The sequence below is a fragment of the Ostrea edulis genome, chromosome 9 (assembly GCF_947568905.1).
Source record: "Ostrea edulis chromosome 9, xbOstEdul1.1, whole genome shotgun sequence".
NCBI lineage: Eukaryota > Metazoa > Mollusca > Bivalvia > Ostreida > Ostreidae > Ostrea > Ostrea edulis.
In genome coordinates, this window is record NC_079172.1 from 44,599,923 (window position 1) to 44,610,610 (window position 10,688).

The window sequence follows — 10,688 nt, forward strand, 5'->3', positions numbered from 1 at the left end:
CGGGCAATGACCAGTATAAGGCTGAGTCACCGTCAAGATCAGAAGTACTTTATAAATCGTAGACGTTTAATTTACCTTCATGCTTCGCTTAATCCTGATTTACAGTCTGTGAACTTTAATGTTTTAGAGCCTAAAAATAACGTCGATCATTGTACGTCGGATTAATTGCAGGAGATACTGCTTCATTTTGAATCACAATGTCTCCCAGACCGCTCACATCCCTACACAGCAGTGTGCAAAACACAACTTTATAAACAGTCCATCTTTGCACCGACTGAAATAAAATTTTGTACTGATTGCATATATGTGATATTTCATTTTCAGAAATACACAAGGATATGAAGTACAACACTTCACGCCGTCACACTTTTCATGAAGCGCGTTAATGAAATTCATTTCTATATTTACATGTCCATGTAAAACTTATACGGTACCAATTTTGATGTGCCAGATGCACATTTCGACAAATCGTGTCTCTTCAGTGATACTCAACCGAAGTTTTTTGAAATCCGAAATAAGGGACAAACATAGTGCCAAATAGTGGAGTCAAATTCGTCTAAGGATAAGAGCTATGCAAGAGGGAGATAATCCTTAATTTTGAAATGAATTTCTAAATTTTATCACAGCAATTAAATATACATCCGTATTTTCAAGCTTGTAACGAAGTACTTAGCTACTGGGCTGTAGTGATCTTCGGGGACTAACAGTCCAACTGTCGGAATTTCGTTGAATTAGACGAAATATAATTGTCATTGAACAATGCACGTATGAATTCATACAATCATTGTTCATAATTACAGTGTGTTCATAAGAAAATGGCTATCACTACAATTAGGAGGATATCAAAGGCAAAAACATTGGAAATGTTGATATACAAATATGAGAAAAAGGATCCGGAAAACTGCAGCTTAACCCGCCTGAACTAGGAGCCCAAGAATACTTTACCTTAAAGAGACTTGTTTTGTCAAACACCACTCTGATTCCACGCACAAGTACTCTGAAGTTGATATTAAAAATATGCTGGAGTTCCTCATTGACAATATCTTCGTAGTTTTTGGTGATCAGGTCTTCCAACAGTCTGTTGGAATTTCCATGGATATGAATTGTGCCCCTTTGTTAGCTGACTTGTTTTTATATTCCTATGAAGCAGAATTTATAAAAAAAAAAAAAAAAAAAAAAAAAAAAAAAAAAAAAAAAAACCTTCTACGTCAGAAGAAATAATCTCTTGCTGTGGCCTTCAATGCGACATTTAGACATATCGACAATGTTTTATTTATTACAAATTATAATTCTCAATCATATGTCGATTCGATATATCCGTGTGAACTCGAAATAAAAGACATCACAGAGTCGTCCACACTTAGATATTTTATTTAGAATATATATTAACGGCAAACTAACAACTCAACTTTATGATAAACGGGATGATTTCATCGTCAACTTCCCATATTTATGTAGCATTATTCTATTATCATCTGCATATGGTGTTTATATCTATCAACTAAATCGATATGCAAGAGTTTGTTCTGCGTATGATCAGTTGAATGTTTAAATCGAGGCAGGCTGCTAGTAGACAAACAAGTTGATTGAGCAGGGGTTTCAACAGTCTCGTTTAAAGTCGGCATTTCACAAATTCTATGGTCGTTATAATGATTTAATTTGCCAATACAACCTATCATTGGGTCAATTGCTGTCTGATGTGTTTCATACCGATTGTTAGGCCGTTCCTGGCACACTTATTTGACTACGGATAACTCCATTTACCTGATCAAGATATAGGGTACACGGTGGCTGTGACTAGTCGACAGGGGATGCTTACTCCTCCTAGGCACCTGATCCCACCTCTGGTATGTTTGCCCAACTCTCTATTTTGTATTACTTTGGAGTTATGAGATTGGTCACTGTTCGTTATCTTCACGTTTTGTTAGTGTTTTGGGGAGTTTTCTATTTGAAGGGACTAATTACTACAACCAGTTTTGTAGTCACATAAAGCTAAAAATTATATAAAAATAATAAGACCTGTCCACAAAATTCACTAGTTTATTGATATCACAAGGTGTAATTCGTCCACCCGTTACTACAGTTCAGGTAAACAAGTCTAAATTATGCGTATTTAAGGACTTCCAAGTAGTACAATGATTAAAACAATTCATCTTTTCCATCAAAATGTATATACCGGTACGTTATGATATAATAGGAGGCCAAACTATTGCAGTATTTTCCGGTTTTTATTCATATTAATTTCTAACACAGTTGTCACCCAAAGTCAATAAAAGCGTGCAATTGAGGGTTTCAAAATCATGGTTTATCGACCATTCAAAATATATCTGGTAACATGCCTTTATTAATGGTAAATATCTGTTGAACACTCACCTCAAATTGTTTCAAGTTAAGTATGACAGATTTTTTTTTACAGTAGGTCAAAGTATGGTATATTTTTCGAGATTTTTCTCACATGTAAACATCGTTACCGAGTCCTTGACATGATAATATGTAAGATAAACATTAATTTTCCATGTATTATTCCATAACTTGTATTGGAATTGACTGAGCATATATTTTTCTAATTTGCAAAAGACAGTAAATACAGGTTTTCAAAGAAAATATTTAATCAACACAACAAGAAATTATCTGCTGTAAAAGTCAGCAGTAAGATTTTAAGAGCGCAAAATAAACGACTAGATATCACTTTCAATATCTTTGAAATGGCAGAAAATAAAATTGATTAACAAATATTCTCGAACAGTTCAATATGTATGAAACATGAAAACAAAAGACTAGCAATAGATATAGAACGATAACTTTTATGTATGTAAATGAAGTAGAGCTATAATTATGTAACGTATGTTTCAACACTTACACAACAGTACATCCATGAAAATATTATGCCAAAACGATTTCATCATCAGTTATTCTTTAGGATTGATGTTGCAAAATCATAACGACATCACTTAATTCAATGGAAATACCAATTTTAATAGAAATATAACGTAGACAAGCAAAAAAAATTACCAAATGTGTCTTTTCTTCTGAATTTGTTAATTTGCAATAAATATGCTATTAAAACAAAAGTAAAAGATTGATGTTTCGCTATTCAAATGCTCATGATTCTTATAGAAATAACAGACACATGTTTTGAAACCTGGATTGCTCTTTGTTATAATAAACAATGAAAGTAACGTATGTTTCTTATTTTTCCTTTCATTACTGTAAACACATCATTTCCATTCAAAAAATGGAAAGAAACATATTTACCCATTTCTAACAATCTGTTTACAATAATAATATACAGAAAATGTTTAATTTCCCAATATTTTGATTAAATGTATACCGAATCTTATGTTTTAGTTGGTTATTTTGGAATACCTTTCCATAGAAACTGTCAGTATAATCCACCACGCGGTGTTATGAATGAATATTTAACGTGAACCTTAAGACATAGATGTCCCCTATTGATTTTGAGGTCAAAAGGACAACGGTTAAACTACTCTGGACATACGCTATTGTCCGTTGAGAAGTCTTTCCTTGATAGACATCAAACTTGAAACACTGGTGCCCCCTTATGAATAGATGACCCCCATTGGATTTCAAGTCACAAGGTCAAAGGTCCTACAAAATTACTCAAATGACCAGTTGCTTATAAGTATTTTGAGAGACAAAACTTACATGTATCATTATGGTAGCCTTTGACCGGTAGTTAAACCTTTATTTTCACTGTCTATACAGACATTCTACCTTTTCAGTATTGCCACAAGGGGAGCATATAATATTATTTCTAAAACAATTTTTCATGGTTGTTCTTATGTTTTAATGCATTTTTTTTCATGGTAGTTATTCTGTACTTCTGCTCTCACAAGCGCCATTTCTGAAAAAATAAATAAAAAATTAAGAACAAGTAGAATAATATTACGTAACGGAATTCCTGGTAACATACGTTACACTCAGATAAAATATTTTTTAATGATTTCTCTATAAGATTGCATAGAACAATCATCAGAGATTAATCCCTTCATTTCTAAGGTATATTATGAAAAGATGCTGAATTCTAGCAAATTGATAAATGTAGAGTTGCATAGTTACATGTATCATAAATAGGACAGTAGCAGAGAAAAACATGGTCTGTATTTCTTGCAGAGGATATCTGTATATGCTGGTGAATACGGGAACAATAACACATTTGTTTCTTCATAACATAGTTGATATTCAACAAACATATCGTTAATGATGATATTTTGTCAATATGTAGTTCAATATTTGATGTCTAATCAAGCATTTCATTAAGTAGCATACGTTACTTTGAAAAACGTATGTTACCAGCGTTCTACTCAATGTAATTCTTACACCAGAGGAATTTCGAGATATTTGGAATACGATATACATTCTTTGATATCAGAAGAACAAATTCAGACCAAAACATTCCATCTGCTTAATCAATATTGTATATCAAACATTGCAGTTGTTGTAACAGTACTTACCGTAAGAGAAAATTAATCCTAATTCTCAAAGTTTAACACGTATTGACTTTCAAACTCAAATGTTCATAGTAGACATTCATGTCGTATACCACATCATGCAGACAGAGAGCAAAAATACGCGGGAAATTGTGATATCATTCCTTTTAATTAATTTCTCGGTAACGAATGTTACATCACGAATGTTACATCTTGACACGTTTGTCAAATTTCAGACCAACCAATGACTTCTGCAAAAGAAATGTTTATATTTTCATTCTCTGTACACTACGAGATTTTCATAAAAGGGGTAACATTTGCTCTGCAAATACGTTTTCATAAAAAAAATTATTGTATCGTATGTTACATTTCTAAAATCAGAATGCAAAATTTGAGAATAATGATGACTTCTTCTCAATGCCACATCCAAATATCGCTTGATGAATATTTTCACACAGTTTTTGAATATTTTAGCGCCAAAATAGATCAAAAACATAAAGATAATACGAAATCTTTGTTCATACATTGGGTGTTTAATTGACCCTATGATCACATAATATAATCTGGCGACATGGAGTAATATATACACCACTGCTTAAAATCATACGTAAAAGGTGTTAAACTTTTATTGAATGAAAATTTAGGAAATACAAATGATATAAACGCAAAGAAAATTAAAAAACACGCTCTCAGATTTTTATATTTGCTTGTTCAATTTTAAAAATTGAGTTGGCGACAGTCACGTATGTTACAAAATTAGGGTATCTACGCTTCCTACCAAGTTTATAAGTAAAGGAGAAATAAAAAGTATACCATGCCTAGGGAGGCTATGGGTCCATGAATGTATAGCACACAAAATATATGATTTGATATAGCTTATTTTCTAATAAAGTGCCGGCGACATCGATTGCACGCTTTTATTGACTTTGAGTGTTGTACTACTTATGCAAGAATAGTTTATGAAAAGTTGAACTGCTTTGTTTCATATATTACTAGTCTTAAAAATAATATTTTATTAAACACACTGAAAATATCATTTTCTTTGTTTTAAATTAGTACAAATAACATTCAAATTCAAGGTCATACTTGTGACGAAAATCATATACAATGGGACCAAGGATACTGCATTTGTAAGGCTATCCATTTCAGCACATTTCAATACTGAAAACAAAGAGACAATTCAGGTTCACTCTTCAAAGTTTTTGCTAAAGACGAGAAGCTTTTGGAAAAAGCTATACTTGGGCTTTTTTAAATTGACGTTGCTTTCATCATAAACAATGGATACATGTTTGTTGCAAACTACCACCTGTCCGCGTCATCATTACCAAATATGGAGCGTCGTCAAGGTCAAAGGGTGTATTGACTATTTCGTTTAAAGTAACTATGATATTTTAATACTTAAATCTGGTTTATATTGTTAAAAATACATAAAAACATCAATATAAACTATAAAATGTCTTGGGGTGGGGGTGGGGGTTCTCGGGTGATGAAAGTACCAATCATCGCAGAAAAATTTGCATAACTACGGTTACACGTTAGTAATATACTTTATTAATCGGTGTATTGTTAGTAAGTTTGAATTGCATGGTATCATACATATTGCCAAGCAATTCACGGTTGATTGAACTCGGTCACCCTCCACGCGTTCTCGTGTCGGCAAGACAGTACATACCCTAATAAGCACGTGCACGGAAACACACAAATACCTTCAGGTATCTGGTAAGAGTAATTCCGATATTGAACTTTGTTTATCATATCATAAAAAGGATGCCTAGGCTACTTAACGATGTACACAACTGGACAGTACAGTTACTGTTGGCTGGAAAAACGCAAAAGCAATGCACAATTATCTTATCATCAAAGTTCTGCAGATCGCCCTCAAACGGCTACGACCATTCGAAGAGATTGTCGTGGTGATGGTTATATATGACGAACGTGACAGGTGTGGTGATGGTCTGCAGAGGACACAAACCCGTTTAGTAATCTTTTAAGGCAATTTGATAGCTCAAGGGTACATTGATAGTGTTTTGCAGTCTGTCGTTTTGTCCACCAGCACGACTAACTTGAGACAGTGGCCGGTGTCAGAAGGCGCGACGTGCAGTGTACTGTTGTACTATCTTCACCAAAACAATGTCGACATGTACATGTACATACATTAGCTCCCATATAGTCCCAATCTCTCGCCAATAGAACTTGTGTGCACCAAATCCCACCAAAGGATCTACAAGCTGTATACCAGGCACTTCTGGACGAGTGGCAGAGATTCTTAAAGTGTCCCGGAAGTCAAATATACATTTGGAACAAAGAAACCGTGAAACGAATTCTATGGATCTCTGAACTCGAGCATCAGCATTTGCTAAAGGGGGTTTCGTTATTGAAGTAGGAAAGAATGTGTTGCCCGTCTCATGTTAATTTCCCTAAAGGTGTTGCATGAAAGATCGAAAAATTTAAGTTATTCAAATATATGATAAAACCAATTGGAACGTATGTCTTGATTCAATAATTTTTAAAAATAAGTTTAGAAGACGTGTATTGACAATTAGCCAAAATATTTCGAGTTTAAATCAAGCTAAAAGCGATTTATATGATTTTTAGCGTTAAAATGGAGGGGTATCCCTGAATTTCAGAAAAACTGCCTCCGTCAAACAAAATAGATTTAGCATGAACATGTTCTTCGAGTTTTCCTCTAAAAAACTGTCGCTTTGAAATTTTGTTTCACGAGGGTATTTTTTTTGTTGTAAATTTAAAAAAATCGAAACGACTTCACTGGTATTATTTTCAACTTCACCTGTACGTTAATTTTCCTTCGTAATGTATGGTCTACTGCATGGTTCAGTAGATAAGGTCGTCAACTCTTATATGTAATTTAAAAGTTATTTTCTATTTTTAAAACGACCGGGTTCGACTCCCTCACGAACACATTTTCTTTCTTTCTTTCTTTCTTTTTTGTTGTTGTTGTTGTTGTTCATATTACGTTTTCCATCTAGATTTTGTTTTTCTTAATTGAAACACGCTTCTAATTTTTATAAATGTTTCATGTCAAATCTGTTTATTACCATGTGCCGAGTTTGAAATAAGCTTCCAACCTGGACATTGTTTAGTTTGTGAATAGCACTTTCAACAAACACGTCGAATACAGCCTGCAATACCGTGTTTTAATAGTCAAGGCTGCTAACGAAAACTTGTATGTTTTTCTGAGTGAAAGTTGTTGACAAAGGCATGGTGCCTTTTACGAAAAACCGTTGTGAACTTTGCAAAGCTTTGGAAGTAAAACTTTAAGGCCAAACAAGGTAAATAACCGTTAAACAGTTTGAGTTTATATGTATTCCAGTAGCAAATTGCTATGTTGAATCAATTTTTACAGGTGCATGTACTTCGAATAACGTTGAACTTTATTAATGCGTATTAAACATCCCATATTTTGTTTTGTGGCCAGAATCATGTACAGTTGCAAATTGTTGGTTGTAGAAAATAATACATACGAGTATAAGAGCTTTTGGACTGTAGTAGTATAGAATATTAAATATTTGATACACTCGTAACATGTAACCGTATACACATTTTATCTGATACTCAGAAAAAAAGAAGACAATTTAATTTTCACGATTTCAAAAATTATCTTTGGACTACATGTATAATGTATTGACACATAAAATGTATTAGGCTTGTCCCTAGTACTGGGGAATCCTTCAGGTATCTAAATGGCAAATACACAATGAGTATAAATATGAATGAAGGTCAGTTCTACATCACGAGTGCTGGCACGGAGCTCCGATTAGGGAAAATTCCCGCTTCGGTGCAACACCCTCTTTTTAACCTTGACATTTTTGCCTAATTCATGATTGCTAGTTCTAAATCATTGCGTTATCCTACGGAATACATGCCCATCTTCTATCAGTTGTAAAATTTAAACGATATAACTGAATGCAGTTTAAAAAATATTTCCGTCATTTGAAGATTGCGCTCCCTTTACATGTCAGTATATTATTGTCAGTCAAAAACTAAAATCTTAAACTAAGTCAAACCAAATAAGGTTTTTAACAGGTCAAGGAAGGCGTTAAGACTGTCGAGAAAAACTCAATCAAGAAAGCTTTTACCCACGTCAAGGAGCTTTCAAACAAGTTAATTTGGTCGTGAGTCTTAGACCCCTACAGAGAGTCCAGGAAACCTTAAATTCAGTCCAAAGGGCCTTAAACTAAATCAAAGGAACTTACAAATTACAAATGTAGTTCAGGGTCGGATACCCACGGCTGATCTCGTCTTCAACTGAGTAGTTAAGAGAACCTTGAAATGTAATAATAAACTAAGTCAAGACAATCTCGAAATAAAGTCGAGGATATTTCAACTTTAGAGCGGGGCTTGTTGTCCATTAATTGCTTGAACATGGGTGTGGGGAAGACATACCCCGATTCTAAAAGTACTGTGGCATTATGAATACCAATACGGATCATTACTCAAACTCAGCGTGCACGTATGTGTAAATAGTGATGTCCTCAACTGATGTAGTTGAATGTAATTTGAAATAAACAATTTGCATAGAATTTACTTCACTTCATTTGATTTACATTGTGCTTATATTTTAATGAGAGTAGAATTGAAATCAAAACTTTACTTTTCTGAAAATGATGAAAGATGATACCAACTTCATTTACTTTTCAACATCGGATATATTGAAAATAATCAGCTGGTCCTTTGATCTTCACCTCATCCAGAGTAGACTGATATTCTTTCCATAATTTTTTCACAATTCAGACTTCGTATGTACCGGGTCATTCCTGCAGGTATACAGCATAAAAGCTAATGTGAAGTTTGACAATGCCGATGAAATGTTTAGTGAAGAGGTTCACTAATGGCGCATTTGTGGGATCAATAAAATGGATGTTTGTGACCATTAAACCGCCATTAACAAACAGTATTTGATTTTAATGTCGAGAATATTCATTTTTAGTCTCAGGATTAACGATTTTCCCATTCTTATTAATTTGTGTTTTGCCTCGTGATAATTTTTTGGAATTTCGCCAGCACATACCTTTCATATTCACAAAGTTTGAGAACCAATGTCGGAGAGCCTGTATTACAGTATTACAATTACTACATTCATATCCATTTGTTCAAACAAAGCACATATTGAAAGCTGAAATAATATCCATTTGTTCAAAGAAAAACAAAAATTAACATACATATTTTTCATGGAGGTATCCAACTCCCAACTCAGAATCCATACATTTTCAGAATTCTTATTCTGGGGATGTTTTCTTAAAATACAAGCTGTAACTGACGATATGTTATCCACCCAAGTATGCACCAATTAACATCTATCGATATAACTAATATAATCCCCCACGATGAAGATAACTAACAGTGATCAATCTCAAAATTCGTATAAGGAATACATAATGGAGAGTTGGGCAAATACGGACCCCTGGATGTACCAGAGGTGGGATCAGGTGTCTAGGAGGAGTAAGCATCCCCTGTCGACCGGTCACACCCGCTGTGAAACCTATACTAGTATCTTGATCAGGTAAACGGAGTAATCCATAGTAAAAATCAGTGTGCGGCCTAACAATCGGTATGAAACACGCCAGACAGCATTTGAACCAATGATAGGTTGTCTTGGTAAACTAGATCATTTATAAGGACCATAGAATTTGCGAAATGCCGACTTTAAACGAGACTGTTGAATCCCCTGTAACATCACGTTGACTTGTTTGTCACTAGCCTGTCTCCATTTAAAAACTGATCATACGCAGAACAAGCTCTTGCATATCGATTCAGTTGAGCGATATAAAAACCATATGCAGGCGATAATGGAATATTGCTACATGGAAGGTGAAGATAACGAACAGTGATCAATCTCATAACTCCTATAAGCAATACAAATTAGATAGTTGGGCAAACACGGCCACGCCAGAGGTGGGATCAGGTGCCTAGGAGGAGTAAGCATCCCCTGTCGACATACATACATGTAAATATGGGAAGTTGACGATGGAGAAGATGAAATCATCCCATTTGTCATAAAGGTGAGTTGTTAGTTTGCCGTTAATATTTATTTTCAATCTGATGAAAATTCAGCAAAATAAACCAAGAAATATTGCCAAAGAGCATACCTTCTAGGAGTGTTTCATATAAACCGCCATAGTCTCGGACATACACCGTCGTCGTATTCTCGGACACGGGGACGATGATTGTCAAACATAATCGAGTTGCTGAGACCGAAGTCATATGAAGGTGGAAACT

General features: G+C 34.3%; 1 long non-coding RNA gene across 1 annotated transcript; it reads right to left on the bottom strand.

Annotated features, from left to right (window-relative positions):
* Positions 1-3,759: 3,759 nt before the first annotated feature.
* On the bottom strand, positions 3,760-5,378 carry LOC130050173 (uncharacterized). Its single transcript, XR_008798585.1, has 2 exons — positions 4,476-5,378; positions 3,760-3,865 (listed from the first exon to the last, which is right to left on the bottom strand). It is a non-coding gene; the product is annotated as an uncharacterized LOC130050173 (long non-coding RNA).
* Positions 5,379-10,688: the final 5,310 nt, after the last annotated feature.